The sequence below is a fragment of the Octopus bimaculoides genome, chromosome 7 (assembly GCF_046866305.1).
Source record: "Octopus bimaculoides isolate indiv1 chromosome 7, ASM4686630v1, whole genome shotgun sequence".
Classification (NCBI taxonomy): Eukaryota; Metazoa; Mollusca; class Cephalopoda; order Octopoda; family Octopodidae; genus Octopus; species Octopus bimaculoides.
In genome coordinates this window covers 84,404,380-84,431,879 of record NC_142934.1, presented here as the reverse complement: position 1 = coordinate 84,431,879, position 27,500 = coordinate 84,404,380, and the positions used below count along the sequence as shown (strand labels likewise).

Sequence of the window (27,500 nt, the reverse complement as noted above, 5' to 3'; positions counted from 1 at the left end):
TGTTTGTTTTTAGGTTTTCCAGCGCAACGTTTCTCAAATACTTCGTTTTAAAACTTAGCGGAAAACCAATAAAGGTGAATGTTTATTGAAGCAGAAAGATCTACATGGAAACATGACCTCAAATTATCATTTTTTAGAATTATATTGTCTCGGTACATTTACGTTTTTGTTTTGTTGTTGTTTTGTTTTCTTTCTTTTTTTTATATATATTTTTATGAGAAGTTTTGATGGATGATTTAACGCCAAATCTCTTGGGAAACAAACCGAACCAACTCCGCGAGAGGGTTTCGATTTCTTGTTGAAGTTCTTCCGCTTCAGTTACATTGTCAATGCTCTTTAGGAGAAAAGAAGCATGAAATAGGTATAGACAAAAATTGAAATCGAATAGCGAATAGCAGATTCAAATTTTGTGAAGAATAGAATTAACCAAAAAAAAAAAAAAAAAAGAAAGAAAGGGAAAAATGAAGAACAAGTACTCAAATGCAGCCGTTAAGTTTAATAAGTGTATTTTCCAATCACATGGTTCTGTGATCGATCCCACAGTATCGCCTTGGGGCAAAATGTCTTCTACTATAGCATCGTCTGCGAAAGTGTCGACACAGATGTGCTGCTACTGTGCAAGAAGGCATTTCAAACATTCAGGTCATATATATTTCTGCCTTTTATTTTGCTACTGCCTGGCTCTCCGTCGGCTTCGACGACGAGTGTTCCAGTTAATTCGATCAACGGAACAGCCTGCTCGTGAAATTAACGTGCAAGTGGCTGAGCACATCACAGACACGCGTGCTCTTAATGTAGTTCTAGGGGAGATTCAGTATGACATGGAATGTGACAAGGCTGGCCTCTTTGAATTACAGGTACTACTCATTTTTTACCAGCTGATTGGACAGGAGCAGCGAGAAATAATGGGTCCTGCTTAGAGACACAATGCAACGCTTGGAATCGAACTCACGACTTTAAGATTGTCAGCCGGATACTTTAACCACTAAGCCACGCACAGTATAACCGAATGGTTAAAAAGTTCACATCGCAACTACGCGGTTGCAAGTTCGATCCCATAAACTTCGAGTTGACCCTGATATTTTAATTGAAATAGGGGAGAAAGAAACTGTACTAAAGCCCCTTAAATGGATTGTGCCCATAATTCAACGAGTACAGTCTTGTCACACACTTTGGTGTACATGTGACTGAGGATTACTCGGTCAGTTAGCCACTTACACGTTAATTCAATGAATAGGTAATTAATTTGGTCCAACCACTGAATCCTCATCGTCGAACGACGGAGAACCATTCATCTCTCTAGAATAGGCGCAGACATGGACGTGTGGTTAAAACGCTCGTTTTGCAACCGTGTGGTTTCGGGTTCAGTCCCCACTGCGAGACACCTTGGGCAAGTGTCTGCCACGATAGCCGTGAGTCGACTAAAGTCTTGTGAGTGAAATTAATAGACGAAAACTGTGTGGAAGCCCGTCATATATGCGCGTATGTGTGTGTATGTTACCGTCCTCACCACTTGAAAACCGGGGTTGGTTTGTTCACATTCCCGTAACTTGGCGGTTTATCAAAAGAACCCGTTAGAATAAATACCGTACTTTCAAAAGATAAAATGATAAGTCCTGGAGTCGATACTTTCAAGTAAAATTTTTCAACGCGGTGCCCCAGCAAGGCCGCAGTCCAATGATTTGAGCAAGTAAAAGATGAAAGGAAAAAAAGATACCCAGTTTGAGGGAAATTTGGCTCCTTTCTCTAGCAGATCGCTTTACTGTGCTGAAACTCCCTCACGGTTCCGTATACGGTCTAATTAAATCTCTCTCTCTCTCTCTCTTTCTCCCCCCCTCTCACACACATTCAATAACTTTAATATAAATGACATTAATATCATTTTCGTCAGTAGCGTAAATGGAACAGGGAGGACGTGGAAGTTAGTCCGCCCAGGAGAGGGGAGGCGCTATGAAGGGGGGCAGGCGGCATTTTGGGGGTCTGTAGTACCAGTTTGTATAAGCCTAAGGGTCCCGCGGGGTCGGTCGGCAAACTTATGGGCTGTTCCGTGCGGCACACATTCTCGCTATGTCACCGTATTTCGTTTTCCGTTAACTTTTTTTTTTTTATAAATTCAGCGCTGCATCTAACTAGCAAGAAGTATATCGCAAAAAATAAAGCATGAAATGTCAAAAAAATTAATCCTAACCCTCTCCCTAAAACTCTATCTTCTTCACTTCACGATTTATCAGATTATATAGCAATATAAAAAAGCCTTTATCACAAATATACATAGGAAAGTTAAAATCAAACACCAGTTCTTAATTGTCTACAAGACTGATTCATCGCAGTTCTCTTATTTAATAACGTTTAAAACCCAACGGAGTGAAATTGACGAACAATTCCCTATTTGGTCGCACCATTGGTTCCCAAAGGCATTTAACCGATGATTGTTGCTGAAATAACTCCCTGTGATCCCCAGACAGAAGATATTTCTATGGGGGTTCATCCCTACGCTGCTGTTAGATCCCTTTTATTACTAAAAGTCCTTAATGACACCCAAGGGGTCTGAAACAGGAATTCTCATCTCCGTATTTAACTTCACTCAGAATGAAATTCAAATTGTTTCGATAACCCTGTAATATTTATTCTTCCTTCCTTCGTTCGTCCCTCTTTCTCTGTGTTCATATATTTATATTCAATTATCTTCCTTACTTTCTCCCACCCTCTTATATAGTTATTCAGTACTCTCTCTCTCTCCCCACTTCTCTCTCTCTCTGTATATATATATATATATATATATACACATGTAGATGTAAGTATGTACATATATGTGTGTATACATGTATATATATTCCTTGTATTATTACATTATTGAACGCACACGTCCTTTTTTGCAAGTAAGTCTACTATTATTCTGACGTGACTATCTTTCTATCTATCTATCTATCTATCTATCTATCTATCTATCTATCTATCTATCTGTCTTCCTCTATCTTCCTATCTACCCCTCTGTCCTGGCCTCTACTTCACTGCTTCTGTCCCTTCCTCCTTGTTCCACTTCCTCCCTCCACCATCCTCTCTGCTCTCGTGTGACCTGTGGTCAACTTTCTTTTCACTCCAGCCGCTGTGAAGGCAAGACAAACTACTAGCGTTCTACCTCAGATTTGCGTTTGGCCGTACGGCTTTTGAATGTTGTTTTCACTGTCCAATTTTTCCTGTCTTGGTTTGTGTTTGCCACCTTGGAATCCTCTGTGTAGTGGGTTGATCCACTACTCAGGAAGAGACTATTCTAGAGTACGTTCTGTCTTATCTTCGAAACGTCTAGATAGAATAGAGACAGCTGATGAAGGGATATTCCAAGTGGCTTTCCGTTTTCCTATGTGTTCGTTCCGTTGTCTGTAGTTTATTGTTCTAACGTCCTGTACCCTGATATGCATATATATACACATGTAGATGTAAGTATGTACATATATGTGTGTATACATGTATATATATTCCTTGTATTATATATATATATATATATATATATATATATATATATATATATATATATATATATATATATATATATACATATATATATATATATATATATATATATATATATATATATATATATATATATATATATATACATATATATATATACATATATATATATACATATATATATATACATATATATATATACATATATATATATATACATATATATATACATATATATATATATACATATATATATATACATATATATATATATACATATATATATATGCATATACATATATATATAAATATACATATACATATATACATACATATACACATATATATACATACATATATACATACATATATACATACATACATACATATATATATATATATATATATATATATATATATATATATATATATATATATATATATATATATATATACACACATACATACATATATACGTTGCTGTGAACTCAAGCCCACGGTTGCTTCTTTAGCAGTCAGAGAATGGGATCGAACCGGTTGGTCTTGAATTTTTTTTAAACAATTCCTCAGGATTAAGTCACATTTATCTTCCAAACGAGCGGTGATACTTTGGAAGGCTGCATGCTAGAATGTAAACAAAACTTATAATAAAAGCAGCACATTTACGTGGCGGTACATAATGGTAAACTACCAGTCAATCTGTCTATCTATCTATCTATCTATCTATCTATCTATCTATCTATCTATCTATCTATCTATCTATCTACCTCCGTCCGCTCGTCTATGTATGTATGTATGTATGTATGTATGTATGGTTCATACCCGATTGTCTGACAGTTTCAACAACCATCTAATTGTCTGTCATCACTAGATAATTATTTGTGAATAGTTGATACTTATCAAAAAGGAAATGGAGAAATTGCTTTCGTACCGTATTGAGTTACGTCCCTTTACGGGCGTATGTGTATTATATATATATATATATATATATATATATATATATACACACACACACATATACACTGGTTTACATAAACGCTCGCGTGCGTAAATATACACGAGCACTGAGTGTATATAAGCTTGTGTATATACACACACTGTTTGCAGCTTATATATATATATATATATATATATATATATATATATATATATATATATATATAGACCGAACGCAGCGTCACCAATTTGTAAGTATATATATATATATATATAAATATAGGCGTAGGAGTGGCTGTGTGGTAAGTAGCTTGCTTACCAAACACATGGTCCCGGGTTCAGTCCCACTGCGTGGCACTTTGGGCAAGTGTCTTCTACTATAGCCTCGGGCCGACCAAAGCCTTGTGAGTGGATTTGGTAGACGGAAACTGAAAGAAGCCTGTCGTATATATGTATATATATAGATGTATGTATGTGTTTGTGTGTCTGTGTTTGTCCCCCCAATATTATACATATGTATATACATTATATGCATATATATATATATATATATATATATATATATATATATATATATATATATATATATATATATATATATACACCCCACCCCCCACACACAAGAAACATTGGTGGTAAAATCCAGAAAGTTTGGCTGTAAAAATATTATTAATAGCAATAAATATTTCGTAGACAAAACAAGAATATTTCTTTGTGAAGAAGTTTCGCAAAGGGCCCAATGAAATACCAAGAAATCCACTTACAGAGAAATAAGATACAAATATATAAAACTAAGTAAAATGGACCGATTAAGTGAAAATACAACAAAGTACCTACTTTGAAATAAGCATGCTTGTTTTATATATCTGTTTCTTGGACATGGAACCCATGTTTCTATCAGAAATGTGTATATAAAATTATATATATACCCTCATCTTCATCAGCAGGTGATGACATGGCCAACATAAGAGTATAAGAGCGTGAACGTTTTTTTTTTTTCGTTTTTTTTTTTTTTTTTTCACGCTGGCGTTGATAATTTAAAAAGCCGCCGAAATCTAACGAGTCTAGTCAGAATTACGCTGGGAACTGGGTTTGAAATTTGTTGATTAAAAGACGTTTAACGTTTACTTGTTTGCGTCATTGAACTGGGGCCATGTTGGGGAACCTCCTTCAAGGGTATAGTCGTACAAATAGGTCCGGATACTTATTTTTGTCGGTTCGCTTTTGCCGAACCGCTAAGTTACGGGGATATAAGCAAACCAACACTTATTGTCAGGCGGTGGTGGTGGGGTAAACAACACAAAAGCATGTGTGTGTACATATGTGTGTGTGTGGGTGTATATATAATATATAATATAATATGTATGTATGTATGTATGTATGTATGTATGTATGTGTGTGTGTGTGTCTATGTATGTATAAACGCGAAGGGATTCCTCAAAATTTTTATCTACCAAATTCACTTAAAAAGCATTAGTTAGCCCGGGGCTACAGCAGAAGACGTTTTGCCCCCTAGGTGCCGCACAGTGGGACTGAAACCAAAAGCACATTGTTTTAAAGCGAGCTTCTAATTTTCGCAGCCATGTTTGCGCTTATGTAAAAAAGAAAAAAAAAAAGAAAAAAAAACAACAAAAGACAGTAGATTACCACAAAATTTAGAGGAGAACAAAAATCAAAAAACAAAACACTTGGAAATTCCATTAGATATTGGTCTGGAAGATCCTGTGAATATCTTGAGCAGAACCCAATGTCTATGCCTATAATATATATGTATATATATATATATATATATATATAAAATTATTGAATTGAATTTGAGGTTGTGTTAACCTCATGAAGGGATGGTTTCATCTAAAAAAATACTAGTTCAATACCTAGTATTTTCGGGGAATGAATTTCCTTAAAATAATAGATATATATAAAAACATAGTTTATGTTCATTTAAAAGAGGAAGAAAATGGAAATTGTGAAGTTAGTAATTGTTTATTATTAACAGCATATATATATATATATAGGATATGTAGGTATGCCTGTATGTATGCATGTATATATATACACTCACACACGCATATATGCAAATAAAACCAATAAACTTCTATTTAACTGTTGTTATATTTTTGTAGAAATATTGGCTTTGTTTCAATTAATTTTGATGATAATGAAGAATTTAGTACAGTAACATTGTCATTAAGTCATTAAGCTGGCAATTAGGACAAAAATTAACTCGAAATTTTTGATTGAAGTTTTCTTTTTCAAATTTTAGATCACTTTTAAACCGGAAATTTGTATCATTGAACTTAAAAGATTCTCTGCGGAGATTTCGAACGTTTCTGCACAACATGTTTTAACTACGAGTTTTCTCGTATTTGCTCCTATCAGGCATCAGAAACCTAATAGAAAAATCCTAAAACTGAAAAGCCCCCGGGCCAAACAAATTTACAAAGATATAACTAAGACAGTTATGTGCCTGAAGGAATCCTTGCACGTTCTAACCTCTACAACTACTAGAATGAACACAGCTAGATATCAGAAATATTGAAGCTGGGGAAAAATTATCGATAAAAATTGAAGTCAAGTGGCACCATTTAGACACATATCACGCGCATGCGCCACCTCAAAACTTTTAGAAGACTGATTCCTTAATATCGCTAATTTGTACAATCTTCTGTCAAAATCACATCGTAACAGAATATCAAGTATAATTATCATACTCAGTGCTACAAGCATACGACAGAAACCACAAACAGTACACGTTGCCTCGATTATCCCTGATCCACTTATTACTAATTGGGGATATCGCGGTATGCTTAAATGTGAAGAAGGTTACACTTATGACGGATTCATCTGTGACAACACGGGTCGGCGATCAGTCGAAGATTTCTGCTTGTACTGCAAACACACATCTAAGTGACCACCACACAATGCTCCGCAGACATGTTTATTCTCTGTATAGGAAAAGGCTGAATGGAAGAAAATACGTGAGGGTGGAAGCTTCGCTGCTGGAGACCGCGAGTTTGGTGTCAATGAACCTATCATTCATTCCAAGACAAAGGCGCCTGATCCTAACAAACGATGCAGATGAGAATATTTTTTTAACTGGAAAAGTAAAGATTATCAAGAAAATACATGACGGTAGCAGCTTCGTAGTGCTGAGCACGAGTTTGGTGTCAATGAATATACCAATCGTTTCATTTACAAGATGTGTGGAGATGATTAATTTATCACCATTTCAATTATCACTGTTTTTATGGACCCAAATACCAGTGATAAACGAGCATAGATGTACTGAAAATTACATAAAATAACTCTACAGATATAGAGAAGTAAAGACTTCAAACAAACGTACAGAGAACACTGATAAACATGGCATTTCGCTGATGCAAAGAAACAATAACACTTTGTAACATTTGATCCATCTTGGATTATACCAATCCTTTCTAAGCTTTTTAATCTCTTCCTAACAACGATATCATAACAAATTATGCAGAATGCCAAACAATGTACTCTGCATTACCACAAACAACACACAATGGCTGCTAAAATGGCGCTGCTTAAACGTTGAAAAACTATCAGTGAAGGCAAAAAAGAAACACGTTGGGATGCATTAACCTAGCATATGATGAGAGTAAGAGGCCTTCAATGACAGGTAAGCAACATAGGAGGGTGTGTAGCAGGCGATCCTGCTTAAATTAGGTTCTATCAACTGTTGTTACTTTAAACCAGTGATTCTCAACCGGGGTTTTATACGACCCTTCGGGGTCCATATGAGGTTATATTTTTCTGTTCTTTTATTCCTTTTCTTGTTTCGGTCATTTGACTGCGGCCATGCAGGAGCAGCGCCTTTAGTCGAACAGATCGACCCCCAAGACTTGTTCTTTGTAAGCCTAGTACTTATTTTATCGGTCTCCTTAGACGAACCACTAGTGTTACAGGGGACGTAAATACACCAACATCGGTTGTTAAAATTTATGTGAAATGAATTTGTTATACACAAAATAGTTTAATTTTTTTATATTAGGCGCAGGAGTGGCTGTGTGGTATGTAGCTTGCTTATCAACCACATGGTTCTGGGTTCAGTCCCACTGCAAGGCACCTGGGGCAAGTGTCTTCTACTATAGCTTCAGGCCGACCAAACCCTTATGAGTGAAATTGAAAGAAGCTCGTCGTGTGTGTGCCTGTTTGTCCGCCCCCACTCTTGTTTGACAACCGATGTTGGTGTGTTTACGTCCCCGTAACTTAGCGGTTCGACCAGAGAGCCTGATAGAAAAAGTCCTAGGCTGACAACGAAGAAGTCCTGGGGTCGATGTGTTCGACTAAAGGTGGTGCTCCAGCATGGCCGTAGTCAAATGAGTGAAACAAGTAAAAGAAATAAAAGACTACTCCTCTTAATATTTAATTATAAAAACACAGTAGGACTTTCTCTTTTTTTAATATTTGTCGAATGACTATGGAGACCCAGGAAATTTAAAATAGGGACCAAAGATGTCAACAGGCAAAAAAAAAAGAAATTTTAATGGTTGAGAAACACTGCTTTAAAAGCTTTACACCGAGATCACAACACCGCCCCTGAATGGGACACCAGTCCTTCGCAGGATTACTCATTTCCAGATGATATGAAGTATTTTGCTCAGAACCGAAACGCACCGTCCAGTTTGGGAATCGAAACCACAGTCACTAGATCGTGAGTGCACCTCCATGACCAGCAGCCTCGCGCCTTCAATTCCAAGAGCTGGCAGGTGATGTTTTCATAAATGGATTGTCCTCTCCCATTCTTTCGATTGGTTCAGATATATTTGTTGACTGTAGTGAAGGCGCACGGTTTAGTGGTTAGGGTGCTCGGCTCACGACTGTAAAGTCGTGAGTTCGATTCCTGACAGTGCGCTGTGTCCTTGAGCAAGACACTTTATTTCATGTTGCTCCAGTCCACTCAGCTGGCAAAAATGAATTGTACCCGTAAGTCAAAGGTCCAGCCTTGTCACATTCTGTATCGCGCTGAATCTCTCTCTCAGAACTACGTTAAGAGTACGCGTGTCTGTGGAGTACTCAACCACTTGCGCATTAATTTCCCGAGCAGGCTGTTCCGTTGATCAGATCAACTGGAACCTTCTTGGTCGTAACCGACGGATTGCCAGTCATTTCACACTGCCCCAGTCCAAGAACGAGTTATAACTGCAATTCAAAGGGTCAGCCCTGTTACATTGTTTCACGCTGAATCTCCGAGCACTATATTAAGGGTACGAGTGTCTGTGGGGTGCTCAGCCACTTGCACGTTAATTTCACGAACAGGCTGTTCCGTTGATTGGATCAACTGAAACCCTCGTCATCATGGTAAACGACAGAATGACAGTTTTGTCAACTATCATTATAAGACTATGTTATAAAACCTTTTGATTCATAACAAACACAGTATTTAATGATAGCAGTAAATATTTAATGATAGCAGCAAATGTGAGTGAGATACATCGTCTGAATTAAAACACTCAGTAGCTGAAGCGAAATCGTTGACCACGAAATCAAATATACAATGTAATGTATGTGTCTGTGTGCCCCAGCGAACGTTACCATCGAAAATTATTGATAATCTGTTGACTCATCATATATTACAGATTATCTGCTGAATCATCATTTGTGATTACTTATTTACGGTAGTGAAAGATTGTCAATAATAACAGGAAATTTATTTTCTATTTGCTCTTACTCGTCATTCTGAAAAAATACAAGGCGTCGTTGTTGTAGCTGCAGGATTCTCAGAGCATATTAAAATTCATTCCATATAATATAATTATTGGTTGCAGTCACGAAAATGACAAAAATACAGAGAGCCATATCATTTGCTTCTTTGTTGTTGTTGTTGTTCCTCTTCTGCTGCTGCTGTTGTTGGTGGTGGTCTTCTTCTTCTTCTTCTTCTTCTTCTTCTTCTTCTTGTTTTTTTTTCCTTCACATTTTCGTTCCTCTTCTTAAAGTTGGATATAATTATGGGATATTTAAATAACCAGTAGAAAACGATATCGCAAAATATCATCATCATCATCATCGTTATTATTATTATTATTATTATTATTATTATTATTATTATTATTATTATCATCGTGTCATCGTCATCCGTTGCCCTGGTGGCAAATGAATGAAATCATCATAATCGTCATCATTATTATTATCATTTTTAACAACAACCATAATAATAATAATAATAATAATAATAATAATAAAACAATACAAAATACATACAAAGCAAAAATAATAATAATAAAAAGAGAAAGGCGGCAAGCAAAACTATATTTGGAGCAAAATATTATGGTGCCATGATTTATAAAACTTCTTTAAAATGGGCTTGCAGATGTGTTAAAGAGATTGGAAGGAATGCCATGAAAAAAAAAAAAAAAATGAAGAATGAAGGAAAGAAAGAAGAATTGGCAGACAGAAATGATCACAGTTCAGAGAACAGGGGGGTGGGGTTTGGGCAGGGGGTGTCGAAAGAAAACGTAGTGAGCTGAGACAGAATCTACATGCATGTCTGGTAATAAAATAGAAAGGATTTCAGTTAAAGCAGTCTCTCAGATAGCTTGTATGTGCTTGAGTGAATAGATAGAGGCAGATGGTGAGGAGATGGCAAGAATATCAATGAATGAGGAAAAATATAAAGGATTTACATGTAACGGCATAAAAGAAAATTGAAACGCAGACGACGATGACGACATAGCTGTGTGTGTGTTATGTCTATGAAGTAAAGATTGGCAATTGACAAATATTTTATTATCGGAGTTTTATATATATATATATATATATATATATATATATATATATATATATATATATATTATAGATAGATAGAGAGATAGATAGATAGATAGATTGAGTGATTGATTGATAGATATGTATATGCGTGTATACATACACACATATAAATACATACATTCATATACATGCATACACACATATATATGTGTGACCGTGTGCATTTGTGTGTATCGTGCGTACACACACACACACACGTATGTGCATACATGGCACACAATATATTAAGTTTTTGTCAAAAGATGGCACGCAGCTTTATTCTCCACTGGCGTCAGTTCCTGCAGTCTCCCAGCGAGATCAGTGAGCCATTTCTTGCAGAAGATCGCTTTGGAACCAAACCATTTGAAGAAAGTTACTTAAGAGATAACCCCGGCGGCTAAGGCCACCTCAAGCTAGTTGTGGTTGAAGAGAGACTGCAGGTGGAACTCTTCTTCATGCGAAAGTTTATTTATTCAGTTTTCGTTGCCCCCTCCGGCGAAGCATGTAGGGTAAGGGTTGAAACGCTTGTGACTCTAAGATACTGGCTGAAGATGCAGAAGCGTTACCAAAAATGCGAATGCTTTGACAATTATCGAGAAAAAGAGTTTGCAATATCCTTAAATAAATATTTGTCATTCTTATTTCAAATATAATATATACATAAATGGACACACGGACACACACACACTCATATATGTATAACACAATACACTACACACACACATATATATACATATATATACCGTATTTTAACGTTTATAAGGAACCCATTTTTGTCAAAAATTGGGTTTAAAAAATATGGGAATTTCTTACACATGGATAGTATAATAATCCCTTACAAAACCATTATTCCAAATTTTAAGCCCCCTAATTTAAGGCGTTCCTTACACACGAGGGTTCCTTATAAACGTTAAAATACGGTATATAAGTATGTAATTTCCGGCTTGCTACCTTTAAGACACTGTGTTAGCAGCAACTTAAAAACAGCGCATGCACGCGAGTGTGTGTATGTGTGTGTGTGTGTGTGTGGAGGTGCGTATTGCACATGTGTTTGTTTGTTTGTGTCCCGAGAATGTGTCTTTGTTTGTATATATATGCATGTATGTTCTCTTGGACTTTTAGGTATTTGAAATCTTCCTGCAAAGGAGAAGCTGACTTCTGATAAAGATACAAAGCTCCACCGTTGGAATGTAGATAACAAAAACAAATTTACGTTTTAAATTTGAGAAAAGTCTTGCATATCTTTAATGTTCCGCTTACAGATTATATTTGCAATGTGTGAATTAGTTGCTTGACTTCATTTTATGAAAACCCTAGCTTCTTGAGATTGTCACGTCGACATGCAATTATTGATAGAAATGTGAGTTATATGTATGTATGTATGTATGTATGTATGTATGTATGTATGTAAGATCTGATCCAAAGAGCGTAGGTCACTTGCCGCTTTAAAAAGTCACACCTGTGTTGCTACACATGAGACCGATTCTGAAATGCTTCAAGCGATGGTTATACTCGAGAACGAGGCAGCAGCCTCTTTGTCTGCCTGTCTACCTGCCTGTTTGTCTGTCTCCATGTATGTATGTATGTATGTATGTGGAGGCGCAATGGTTAGGGCAGCGGACTCGCGGTCATTTGATCGCGTTTTCGATTCCCAGACCGGGCGTTGTGAGTGTTTATTGAGCGAAAACACCTAAAGCTCCACGAGGATCCGGCAAGGGATGGTGGCGAACCCTGCTGTACTCTTTCACCACAACTTTCTCTCACACTTACTTCCTGTTTCTCTTGTGTATGCAATTCAAAGGGTCAGCCTTGTCACACTGTCTCACACTGAATATCCCCGAGAACTACGTTAACGGTACACGTGTCTGTGGAGTGCTCAGCCACTTGCACGTTAATTTTACGAGCAGGCTGTTCCGTTGATCGGATCAACTGGAACCCTCGACGTCGTAAGCGACGGAGTGCCAACAATGTATGTATGTATGTATGCATGCATGTATGATGTATGTAACAGAAGTGATGGCAAATCGGCCGCTTTTAAGCATTAATAAAAACATCCTCCAAACATGTTTATTTACTAAAATTAGAGATGTCAATTACGCTTCGGTGATTGATTACAATTAAAAGAGTTTCTGTCTTAATTTAAAAGCAATCAGATATCAGAATTGGAAGCGGAAAATCTGTTGATATTCCGATAAGACAATTTTACTTTGAATTGACAAGAGTGCCAAATTTATCAACGACAAACTGAAAATAGCTATTTACAACATTAATTACTTACTCGGTAATCCTTTTACTTTGAACACAGTTCACGAGTTCCCAGTTGGAGATTTCCAAGTGACTGCGGACTCCAGGTTGGGAAACTCTGATGTAAAGTTTGTGTGTGCGTGTGTGTCCTCTTTATTAACCAATCACATCGACTGTTTGAGATATATTTTGGGTTGGGTGCATATTTCAAAGAATGGCTATGGTGATATATATCGTATGAAATGTTGAATATGGTAGTCGAGACGGTGGACGATTCTCAGTTTCAGTAAAACAAGGTTAGTAGACTCGCTGATTTACGAGACAAAATGCTCTGTGGTATTTAGCTGCATCTCTTAATGTTGAGAGTTCAAATCCCACAGGAAGAAACTAAACATTTCATTTTTATGCGTTCGATAAAATATAGCACCAAGTCAAATAATTGGTATCCGAATAATCAATTATATTATATTACTTTACGACTATAAATTTCAAGATCTTTAGAATATATAAGAAAAGAAATATTTAATGTGGACACCATTTTATTGTTTATCCTTTTCTTCTTTCAGTCATTAGACTGCAGCCATACTGGAGTACCGCCTTGAAGAATTCTTCTTTTAGTTGATTGAATCTACCCCAGTACTTTTTTTTTCTACTCTAGGCACAAGGCTCGAAATTTTGGGGGAAGGGGCCAGTCAATTAGATCGACTCCAGTACGCATCTGGTACTTAATTTATCGACCCTGAAAGGATGAAAGGCAAAGTTGACCTCGGCGGAATTTGAACTCTGTGCTTTAGAGCGTGATTCTTTTCCGGATAAATGATACATTGACGCTATATACACATATATATGTGTGTGTGTGTGTGTGACGGGCTTCTTTCAGTTTCCGTCTGCTAAATCCACTCGCAAAGTTTTGGTCGGTCGAATACATTTGTCCAAGGTGTCACGCAGCGGGACTAAACCAGGTACTATGTGGTCGGGAAGCAATCTTCTTACCACACAACCGTGTCTTCATTACTCTGATTTAAATAAAATTCAAAAAATTAAACTTCCTATCCCTCCTGAATTAATCTGGAAGTGATTACGTCCCTTACGACAGCTAACCGCCAAAGTGCGTCACGTGTATGGATTATATTATACCAGCCCCTAAAATGGGTGGGATTACGATTACGTTGCAAAGAAGAAAAATATGAAACCGCAAGCAAAAAATAAATAAATAAATAAAAGACGCTGCCGTTACCTTTTACCCCCACTACAAGGCCCAGTTGATGTTAAATGAAGAGCCAGAGGGAGAATTAATAGCTTTTATTACCGGGAATGTGGTTAAGCGCTACCAAAGACTCATTTTCCTTCCATTTGCGCGCGACATTGCTAATAACAATGTAAGGGGTGGAGAGGGAATTAAGCTTGAAGCAAGGTTGAAGCAGGTTGCCTGTCAACTAACTCCATGAAATGACACCATATTAGACAGACAGGTTACAAGGTTGTAATTTAATGCTTCGCTGATTATATTGCGAATCTGGCTGAACAGATACCCTTTTATAAAGAAAGAACGTACTGATTGATTCAGTCTATCCTAGCACCTCCTCTTTCAAAATTGCTTTGTATTTAGTCAAAAATATAATTAGTGTTGCTGTGCCCGTTAGGAGGAGCCACTGTTATCGTAATTAGTTAAAAAAAAAAATAATAAATAAAAGGAAAAAAGAATGGGCGGAGTCTTCCATCCACCGCAAAAATTATTATTATGAGGATTACGCTAATTGTTGTTGTTGTAGCTGTTGAGGTTTTGTAGGTGACTGGGCTCTTTATGTGAGGTTCAAATGTTTGGCAGTTTACTTGTTTCAGTCATTTGATTGTGGCCATGCTGGAGTACCACCTTTAGTCGAGCAAATTGACCCCAGGACTTATTCTTTGGAAGCCTAGTACTTATTCTATCGGTCCATTTTGCCGAACCGCTAAGTTACGGGGACATAAACACACCAGCTTCGGTTGTCAAGCGATGGTGGGGGGACAAACACAGACACACAAACAAATGCACACACATACATATATATATATATATACATATATACGACGGGCTTCTTTCAGTTTCCGTCTACCAAATCCATTCACAAGGCTTTGATCGGCCCGAGGCTATAGTAGAAGACACTTGCCCAAGGTGCCACGCAGTGGGAATGAACCCGGAACCATGTGGTTGGTAAGCAAGCTACTTACCACGCAGCCACTCTTGCGCCTATCTATATTCATCTTGAGCATACAAAATTCCACTCACAAAATATTTGTCCAACCGAGGCTTTGAAGTTGAGACCAATTGCTGGGCAGTTGCTGGGCAGCCGGATCAAACTGGAAACCACGCGGCTGCAAAACCAAACAAAACAACGACAACGACAACAACAACAACAAAAACAACAACCGTAGGCATACCCTTCAGTATAGACTCCCTCATTGTTTCATGCAACACAAGGCTGGTGGTCCTTTCTTGCTTTTTCATCTGCATTTCATGAAATTTGGCTTATTTCCTTGTTTTAAATTGGAGCATTTCAATTGCCCGTATATACAAAAACATCTTGTACTAAAAATGTATCATACTTTCTGATAATAGTTGTTTTTACACGCATGAAATATGATATTCGCTTATAGCTTTCTTCTAGTTTCGCCTCTTCTACCACAGGCACTGATGTGAGCCAAGGTAGTTTCCAAGGAATCTCACCAATACTGTGTTATTTCTTTACTACCCACAAGGGGCTACACACAGAGGGGACAAACAAGGACAGACAAACGGATTAAGTCGATTATATCGACCCCAGTTCGTAACTGGTACTTATTTAATCGACCCCGAAAGGATGAAAGGCAAAGTCGACCTCGTCGGAATTTGAACTCAGAACGTAGCGGCAGACGAAATACCGCTAAGCATTTCGCCCGGCGTGCTAACGTTTCTGCCAGCTCGCCAATACTGGGTGTGTGTGTGTGTGTGTGTGTGTGTGTGTGTGTGTGTGTGTGTGTGCGCGCGTGTGTGTGTGTGCGCGCGCGCGCGTGTTTATATGTATATGTATGTGTGTGTATGAGAGAGAGGGAGAGAGAGAGAGATGTAGATGATAATTTTTTTCTTTTATTCTTTTACTTGTTTCAGTCATTTGACTGTGGCCATGCTGGATCACCGCCTCAAATGTTTTTAATCGAAGAAATCGACCTCAGGACTTATTCGTTGCAAACCTGGTACTTATATCGGTTTTTTGCCGAACCGCTAATTTACGGGGACGTAAACACACCAACATCGGTTGTCAAGTGATGGTAGGGGGACAAACACAGACACAAAAATACACACAAATATATATATATATATATATATATACATATATATATACGACAGGCTTCTCTCAGTTTTCGTCTACCAAATCCACTCACAAGGCTTTGGTCGACCCGAGGCTATAGTAGAAGACACTTGTCCAAGGTGTCACGTCACCCTATCGAAAGCTTACAAAGCTATATTGACAGAAGCAAATCAAAAGCTAGGAATTTGCCATTTTCTTCCCTTTTGGCCAACGAAAGAGATTGTTTTCATCAGATTGAAAAGCATTGTGTACAGATAGTTTGAAGAGGGTTATAGGGACTCAGTGTAAGAATATAAACCTGTAAGATCTAAGAATTTAACAGATTAGTTTTCACGACTTTTCAACCCAATTGACACAGGCTATTATTTATAGCTTTATCTACTTCGAGTCCCACTACTAAAAATGAAATATTTTACGTCCCTCGAAGTTTCTAAATTTTTACGACGTAAGCAATATGTGTGTACGGGTGTGTGTGTACGCATGTGTGTATTACACACACACACACACACTCACTCAATCCATCTATCCATACATACATACATACACATGCACACACACAATACATATGTATGAGTATGTGCATGTATATATACATGTGAGTGTGTGTGTGTGTATACATGTGTGTGTGTGTGTGTGTATAGATACATGTGTGTGTGTATATATATACATCTGTGTGTGTGTATATATATATACATATGTGTGTGTGTGTGTGTGTGTGTGTGTGTGTGTGTGTGTATGTGTGTGTGTGTAACTTTCATTTATGAGATATATTTGTTTCTTTGCAATCTTTTAAATATATTAAAAAATTTTGTTTCACTTTATAAATTTAGTTTGCAGTGTATTTGTCTTATTTTCCTCCTAAGCTAACTTGAAAAGGAAAAATTGTTTTCGAAAGTAATGTGAAATATCTGCGCAAAATTAAATTAAAGAGCTGCTTGCATAATACTGCCAGCACGCTCAATTCTAAACCCAAAGAATCCCGAGAAAAATAATCTTGCTTTAGAGATGTACATCAATGTCGCCTAAGTAATACCCGACTCTAAACTGGTGTTATAATGAACACCAAGCAACAATGCTTATATTTTTGAATTTCTAGCTATTGTTATAGGGAGCCGTCGATCCTACGATGGGATCATGCATACTTTGTCAGCTGCTGTTTTGGTTCTGTTGGTTTTTGAAGAACATTCTCTTCACTAGACTGGTGGGATCAAAGCGGAGGGCGAGACGTTTTAGCTGCCGTTATCCTGACCATGTAAAAGGTTCATCTAGATTACAAGATGTCAATAACACTCACACACACACACACACACACACACACACACACACACACGCACACACACACACAAGAACTAGATACATCGGATATGGATGTAGGAACTCTGCAGTTGCTTAGCAATTTCAAAATGGTTACTACGAAAATATGACAAATCTAAAACGAATGTATTCAATGAAACATGCATAAAGAAAAGAGAAAAGCTTCTTCTCATATACATAATCGTGGCACTCCGTCGGTTACGACGACGAGGGTTCCAGTTGATCCGATCAACAGAACAGCCTCCTGCTCGTGAAATCAACGTGCAAGTGTCTGAGCACTCCGCAGACACGTGTACCCTTAACGTAGTTCTCGGGGATATTCAGCGTGACACAGTGTGACAAGGCTGACCCTTTGAATTACAGGCACAACAGAAACAGGAAGTAAGAGTGAGAGAAAGTTGTGGTGAAGGAGTACAGCAGGGTTCGCCACCACCCCCTGCCGAGGCCTCATGGAGTTTTAGGTGTTTTCGCTCAATAAACACTCACAATGCCCAGTCTGGGAATCGAAACTTCGATCCTACGACCGCGAGTCCCCTGCCCTAACCACTGGGCCATTGCACCTCCACATATACATAATACACACACACTTACACTCATGGCTATTTCGTGTTACTCTAAGCGGTGCACGGTACCATCCCATTTCGTTCTCCTTTCTCTGTACATATGCATCCTCCCTACTCACTAGCCGACTTACTGCTTTCTCTCTCTATATATATAGTTAAAAAAACACAAAAAACAATAACGAAAAAACAACAAAGTGAGGACGTGATACGGATAGTGTTATTGGAAGCTCGGGAAAGGAAGGAGAGAGAGTATGACGTTTCGGGCGGAGCCCTTCGTCGGAAAGACAGAAAGTTCGGAGAATGGAAAAACGGAGGAAGAGGAAAATGGCACCGATGCCCACGAGGTTACATTGTGAATGGACCGGAAGAGGAGGTGGTGGGGGAAAAGTTCTTTCTAAGACAGGAGAGTGAAAAAGGGAGGTGAATATCTGTGCGTACGCGAGAGTCTGCGAGTGTGTGGGTGATAACAGAACGTGTGTGTGCGTATGTATGTGTGTGTGTGTGTGCATGGTTTGGTGGTTTATCTGTTAGTGTGTATGTGTGTTTGTGTGTGTGACGTAGTGGAAGGAATTAGTAGCAGGAATAGTTAGTGGGTGCTTATGGACAATGGTTAGTGGAGGGTCAGCAGGCAGTTTTTGAGTATGTGAGTGTTCGTGTGTATGTTTGTGTGGGGTTGTAGGTGTTGGGTACGTGTGCGTGTGTGTGTGTATTTTGTACGTGCGCGTGTGTGTATGTGTATGTTTTTGTGCGTGCGTGTGTGTATGTGTATGTTGTGTATATGTGCGTTGCTGTGTACGTGTGTGTGCGTGCGTTTGCTATTGTATGTGCGTGTGTTGTTTATGCCCATGTGTGTGTTATTGTATGTGTGTCTGTGTGAGTGTGTTGTGTTGGTGAGAAGTGTGTGTGCGTGTGTATGTGTATGTGGGTGTGTGCGTGTGTATGTGGGTGTGTGCGTGTCTGTGTGTATGTGTGTGGATGTGCGTGTGTGTGTGGGATTGTGATGTGTGTGGGGTTGTGAGTGTTAGGTACGGGTGCGTGTGTGTGTGTATGCGCGTGTGTTTTTATGTGTGTCTGTATGTGTGTGTCCGTGTGCGTGTGTGTGCGCGTGTGTATATTTTTTGTGCGTGCATGTCTGTGTATATTGTGTATGTTTTCGTGTGTGCGTGTGTGTTGTGTATGTGAGTGAGTATTGTGTATGTGAGAGGTGTGTGTGCGTGTGTGTATGTGTGTGTATGTGTATGTGTGTATGTGTATGTGTGTGTTTGTGTATGTGAGAGGTGTGTGTGTGTGTGTGCGTATGTGTATGTGTGTGTTTATGTGTGTGTGCGTGCGTATGTGTGTGAGAGCGTAAGGATGCGTGCCAGGTATGTGTGTTATTTTGTGTGTGCACTCCTGTGTGTGTGTGTGTGTGTGTGCATGTGTATGCGGCAGTGTATGTACGTGTATGTAGGCGTGCGCGTATATATGGGTGTGTGTGTGTCTGTGTGTGTGTTAGATGTATGGGAGGTACGTGTGAATGGGGGTATATATGGGTTATGTGTGCAAGGGTGTGTATGCTTGGGTGTGTGTGTGTATGTTTGCGTGATTGTTAGCGTGTGTGTATGCATATATATATATATATGTATATATATATGTATATATATATATATATATATATATATGTGTGTGTGTATATATATATGTATATATATGTGTGCATATATATGTGTGTATATATATATATATAAATATAAATGTATATATATGCATATGTATATATATGCACATATATATATATATATATATATATATATATATATAAATGTATTATATGAATGTGGTTTGTGTGATGTGTGTGTGTAGGGACAGATAGACAGTAAGGGAGACAGGTAAGAAGGTGAGAGAGAAATACGGAGAGAGAGAGAAAGCGAGAGAGAAAGAGAGAGAGAAAGCGAGAGAGAAAGAGAGAGAGAGAGAAAGAAGTGGGACGGGACAGAGAGAGAGACGTGAGGTGGAGAGAGATGAACACAACTTTACAGAACATGGAAAATGTCAACAGTGTACTAATACAAACTATTGTACTAAATGTTATTATAGTAGAGATAATCGTAGTCAGTATAGTGTCCTGAGACATCAGCATACATGCGACTACCAATGATTACTATGTAAATACTGTTCTAATTCAACGTTCCTTGCTTGTTTCCAAAAGACGTTATCGTGTGATTCGAGGGAGATTTGGCTGTTTTTTCTTGCAGACAAACATATCGCATAGAATGCCTTTAATTAGCCGTCTCGTTGGTTCGGTGTTATTTGCTGTTGTTGTTATTGTTGTTGTTGTTTTGAGCCCCAAGTCAGCCTTAAACGGGTGGACTTGTGATTATGGACATTACATCTATAAACTATCAAATATTTTTTTTCAGGGCATCGTGTATCTTGGATTATACTGAAGAATATGATTTAAGGGATAGCTAGATTGACTGCTATTTCTAGCAGAGGAAGTGTCTATAGAGAAACTCATTCAAGAGCTCGGGTTAATGGTTTGTAGGCTGTAATTTGAGAGAAATTTGGTTGCTATATCTAGCTGATCGTACGACCATGTAGGAGCTCCTTCGCTGAGCCTTGTGAAGAGTACTTAATATCAATATTCAATTGTATTAAGGTAGCGAGCTGGCAGAAACATTAGACGCCGGGCGGAATGCTTAGCGGTATTTCGTCTGAGTTCAAATTCTGCCGAGGTCGACTTTGCTTTTCATTCTTTCGGGGTCGATTAAATAAATACCAGTTACGCATTGGGGTCGATGTAATCGATTTAATCCGTTTGTCTGCCTTTGTTTGTCCCCTCTGTGTGCAGTCCCTTGTGGGCAGTAAAGAAATAAGAAACGTTAGCACACCGGGCGAAATGCTTAGCCGTATTTCGTGTCTTTACGTTCTGAGTTCAAATTCCGCCGAGATCGAGTTTGCCTTTCATCCTTTCGGGGTCGATAAATTAAGTACCAGTCACGCACTGGGGTCGATCTAATCGATTCCCCCTCTTTGAGTTGTTTCAGTGGTTAGACTGCGGCTATGCTGGAGAACCACTTTGAAGGGTATGGCTCTCAACCGGGTTCTATAAGGGGGCCATATAAGGTTTTTGAGGTCCCACATAACAAAATAATAATTTGGGAATTCACAATTGTATTTTAAGTACCCCTGAAAAAAATTTGCTTTAGAGGTGTGTATTGGTATGTATTGCAAGTTTCTTCTCAAATATTTTACGTAGTTAAATGTGAGAAATTTTTAAACGTCGAATGACTGAGTGTCCACCAAAATAAAATTGTAACCAAAGGGGTCCATAGCTAGAAAAAAAAAATAGTTGAGAACCATGGGGTTTGTCGAGCAAATCGACTCCAGTACTTAAGTTTGGATATTTTTTCATCGGTCGCTTTTGCCGAACCGTTAAATTATAATGATCTGAACAAACCGATATCTGTTATCAAGCGGTGTGTGTGTGTGTGTGTGTGTGTGTGTGTGTGTGTGTGTGTGTGTGTGAGTGAGGAGGTGTCGACAAACATAAACACAAAGACATATATATATATATATATTTAAATTTAATGAATGGAGTAAAACGCATATTTTAACTGCATACTTTTATTCCAACATATGTTTCGAAGAATTACAATTTATACGATCAATAGGAATCGGCGATGTTAAAAATGTAAACTTCTCTTCGGGGAAATGCATGGGAACCAGCTTAAACGTAAGACATTATAACCGAATATCTATTAACCAATTTATTTTGTCCGAGTTATTTATTAATTAGGAGAATATATATATATATATATATATATATATATATATATATATATATATAAGGTTGAGGAGGGTATTGGATTTAACCAAACCCAAGAGGATACAGGTAATATCGAGTAAATGCTGTATACCGACTAGTTTTGCCCCAGTCGTTGTATGAACAGGATTGGGGATTATAAGTCGTGTATTAGCGTGTGTATATGTAAATATATAAAAATAAAAAGATAAAGAGAGCAATGGTAAGGTTGGAAAAATATTTTATAGATAGAGTCTTACAGCTGTTTCTGGGAAGATCCAGTACTTCCCTTCATTGGAGACAGAAAAAATAAAGGAATCTATTATTATATCCATAGGCGGATAGTTTTAATATGAAGTGATATAGAGTGTGATATGCTGAAAAAGATGGATATAATAATAGATTCCTTTATTTTTTCTATCTCCAATGAAGGGAAGTACTGGATCTTCCCAGAAACAGCTGTAAGACTCTATCCATTAAATATTTCTCCAACCTTACCATTGCTCTCTTTATCTTTTTATTTTTATATATTTACATATATATATATATATATATATATATATGTATATATATATATATATATATATATATATATATATATATATATATATATATATATATATATATATATATATATATACATATACATATACATATATATATATGCGCGCGCGTGTCAGTGTGTATCTGCGAGAATGTATATATATGTATATATGTCGTATGTATGTGTGTATGTCGTATGTATGCATATATGTCGTATGTATCTACGACAGGCTTCTACACAGTTTCCGTGTACCAAATTCATTCGCACACTGGTCAGCCCGGGGTTAGAGTAGACGACACCCAAGGTGTTGCACAGTTTGAAACGAACACGGAACCACGCGGTTGCAAAGCGATCTTTCTTTACTACACATTCATAGGATTGAACAGACCTATAACGAAATCCATCCCAACCGTATACCATATCCATTTGATGTTTGTCTCTTAAATTTATACGTCATTTGTCGACTGTAGATTTTTATTTGTGGTTAGTGGTTTCCTATCTTGTTCTGCTTTGTGTAATTTGGCACATTGCAAACGCTCCTTATTGACAGTGCATAATAAACTGCCAGGAGAGTGTTGTATGTGTATGGCCAATATAGCATTTTGGGAGTCGTGAAGTTTACAACTTTTTCGTTTGCAATCACAGACATCTGTATCTTGTTCTTGGTTTTACATGCTTATTGTTAGTTTTTGATTTTAAAAAAATGGCTTATAATTTTAGTCTTTTTGTAATGTATAGTTTTAATTTACGGTTTATTGCAATGCATTTTGTGTTCTGTTATATGAGGGTATTGTATGCATTGATTTATTCCTTAATTAGTATGCATTAGATTTATATCATACAATTTATGTGTGACTTATTTGATAGTATATAAAACGCAATTTTTTTTATCAAGAAAAAAAATAATATAAAAGAATCTCTTTGAGTCCTGTATGCGGAGTTATGTCTCCTATAAGTTTCAATGCACTAAAAATTTCTTTCCAGAGTATGTTTTGCTGAAATTAGAGACCATCTTTTATGATTCTGCGTCTTTTATGGCATCAAATATTGTATTTTAACCTTTTTCATACCAACTGCTCCTGGTTCTTTAATACGAATTTCTTGTTGTTAAGTGATCTAAATTAAAAACTTTTATCAAAGCTTTATGAAAATATGTTTTAAACATCAGATTAATAATGACAAAGTTGCTTTACTAAACTCTTTATTATCTAAAAATTAAAACAAAGTCAATGAATTTCAACAGAAATTTGAAAAGAGACGGGTTAAAGACGTTTTGTTTTTCCTTGTTTCGATCATTCTCTGAGTTCATGAGGGGGCACCATTTTGAAGGGTTTCAGTCAGACAAATCGACCTCAACACTTTTATTTATGCTCTGGAACTAACTCTCTTGCGAGTCAACATGGGAGTCCTTGACGACATTGTAAAGTTAATTTAACTGAGGTATATTTGGCCCGACGAGTAGCTAGCGGATTACCCCTCGTTTGGACAATTACTATTTTTGAGGTTCGGCTAGCTATGAAACATATGTAGCCTGGATTTTATCAGCTCCATTCCCTAATTTTAGATATGTATGTATATATGTATGTATGTATGTATGTATGTATGTATGTATGTTTATGTGTGTGTATGTATGCATGCATGTGTATGTGTGTATGTATGTATGTGTGTGTGTGTGTGTTTCTCGTCACCATTTGACAAACCGTGTTGGTTTAATTAGCCCCCCCCCCGTAACTTAATGATTCGGCAAAAGGGATCAAAGCAATAAGTACCGAACTCTGAAAAGGAAGTACTAAACTATATTTGCTCGACTAAACCCTGTGCTCCAGTATGGTCGCAATCCAATAACAGAAACAATATAAAAGGTAAAAGCCTCGCTGTAAATGTTTATACCTTCATTCACGTCTTTAGTGTAACCGGACGTGACGTATGTGTTATCTTCCTCTCTGAATGCTTATGTATAGAAATGGAGTCGTTGTATAGCTTAGAGCTTTATTTGTACTATTTAGGTGCTCCTTTCATTTTCCAATGCCTTCCGCTGTGATCTGTACAACCAGTGTATCATTCACGAGCCCTGGTGTATATCATATGTTTATATAGCTGTGTGACTTCGTGATAATCTTGACACCAATTACATTGGCTTTTTTTTTCTTTCTACTATGAAGAAGATGCCGTACACACCAGCACGTACTTCAACATGGAGATGAGACTGTGAAGATCTAGAAATGTTGATAATGGATTTAGGAACTGTTCTAAACAAACTGCAAGTAACTCATACGAAAATATGAAAAACGGTTGGATAAAAATGAAAAAATAAAAACTAGAACGTAACAGTCATCGTGAAAACTTGTGTGTACATACATACAAACATACATACATACATACATGTGTTTACGTTTATGTATGTATGTGTATTTATATGTGTACGCATATATATATATATATATATATATATATATATATATATATATACGAGCACACACACATGCACACGTACATATTTTTCTGTGTTTTATTGATACTGTTAAGTGGCTCATATTCCGTTCACTAGCCTATCCTGTGGTTTGATGCCCCGCAGTGTACTGCACTGGATATAGGAGTGTAGGGTGGGACCTACAACTGCGAACAAACTTTAGCTTTATATATATATATATATATGTATATATATATATATATATATATATATATATATATATATATATATATATATATATGTATATATATGCATATATATATATATATATGCATATATATATATATATATATATATATATATATATATATATATATATATATATATATAAGTATATATGTATATATGAATATATATATATAAATATATATATGCATATATATATAAATATACATGTATATATATATATGCATATATGTATGTATATATATAAATATATATATGAATATATATATATATAATACACACACTTACGCGCGCGCGCGCACACATACACACACACACACACACATAATCTGTTAACAGCGATACACCGTAACTTTAAATTCCATACCCAGCAAATGCTAAGCAATTATCTGAACAACAAACGTCAACTTGTTATTGAAATATCCGCTAAATAACTGTTCGTAGTATGTGGGATTTTCAGTAATGCTGTCTAGGTTAAAAGTTCTCACAAGTATGATATATTGCATATTGATGTAACTGCACTTAGTTATACCTCCATATACTAAAATGTGTAACATATTCTTTCGACGTTCGGGTGGGTTTGATTAGATTGTTTAGCTGTACACCTGCTTTCTATATTTCTGAAGGAAGATGTATTATTAAAACATCTTCGTTTATATTTCCCGTGTATCATACAAACGGTGTATATGTACGATGTTAAGATTTGGTTGGAGGAAATGACTTCTGCTTCATAAATAACTGCTTCGGCGTTGCATGCTATATTAAGGGGACATATGTTTGTGGTACTATTCGTGTAGATAACCTTAGTTAACTTATTTGGTTTACATGTTATAATGTTTTTCACAGTAGAACTACAGCTGTAATTCAGTTTAAGATTGTTCCTATTGAATAGTTTTCTATGACAGTGGCTGACAACGAACGCTTATCTATTTATTTAATTTTCCCTATATTAGACAAAACATTTCCAGGAAGAGAAGTTATGAAACAGATGATGTAGCGGCGTCTTTTCCTTGGTTTGGATGCTGGGAGTTAGGACTATATGTAATGTTATCTTTGAATCCACCGGCTTCTAATGATTTATCGTATTTGAAAAACCACCTTATCAAATATTTCTTTATTTTTAGACCGGTGTTGAAGATTCTGCCACTAATATTGTTGATCAAGTTTTTGAAAACTATGAGTGAATGACAAAAGTCTATATTAAGGTGAATTTTCCATTGGGTTTGCATAAGACATACACTTAGATGTAGACAACACCTTATAAAATTATGATGTTAATGTTACTGGCGATAGTTATTTTAAGTCCATAAATTTTTAAGGTATTAACAATGTCACATTGCAGTACAGTCAATCTATTATCTCTCCGGATGTTAGTATTTATTGTGGTAATTTATTTTTCTACATATTTCTCGAGTATAGAAGCCAAGACTGCATACTTCAGCACAACCCATTGACCCTGTACTGATGACGGATGATATCTGTATATTTGCCTGCTATTCACCAGCGCCCAACGAATTCTGGGACACTGTTGACAAACGGTCAAGAAGAATAAAAATTCAAACAATACCAACTTGTGTAAACTTAGAGTAGATCTTATTACTAATCATTTGTTCAACGATGTGCTATCATTTGCGGACAACGTAATCTTTTCTGCTCTAGGCACAAGGCCCGAAATTTTGGGGGAGGGGGCCAGTCGATTGGATCGACCCCAGTACGCAACTGGTACTTAATTTATCGAAGGGATGAAAGGTAAAGGTGACCTCGGCGAAGTTTGAACTCAGAACGTAAAGACAGACGAAATACCGTTAAGCATTTCGCCTGGCGTGCTAACGTTTCTTATTTCTTTATTGCCCACAAGGGGATAAACATAGAGGGGAGAAACAAA

The 27,500-nt window shown here is 37.0% G+C and overlaps 1 protein-coding gene and 1 long non-coding RNA gene across 3 annotated transcripts in view; one reads left to right on the top strand and one right to left on the bottom strand.

Moving 5' to 3' along the window:
* LOC149134797 (uncharacterized) overlaps window positions 1–25,287 on the top strand; it is a 33,939-nt gene extending 8,652 nt beyond the window's left edge. The window contains exon 2 of the long non-coding RNA XR_016242682.1: window positions 25,122–25,287. This is a non-coding gene — a long non-coding RNA (uncharacterized LOC149134797). The remainder of the gene's footprint in view (window positions 1–25,121) is intronic.
* LOC128248394 (four-jointed box protein 1-like) overlaps window positions 1–27,500 on the bottom strand; it is a 199,427-nt gene that overhangs the window by 159,248 nt on the left and 12,679 nt on the right. The window lies entirely within an intron of this gene.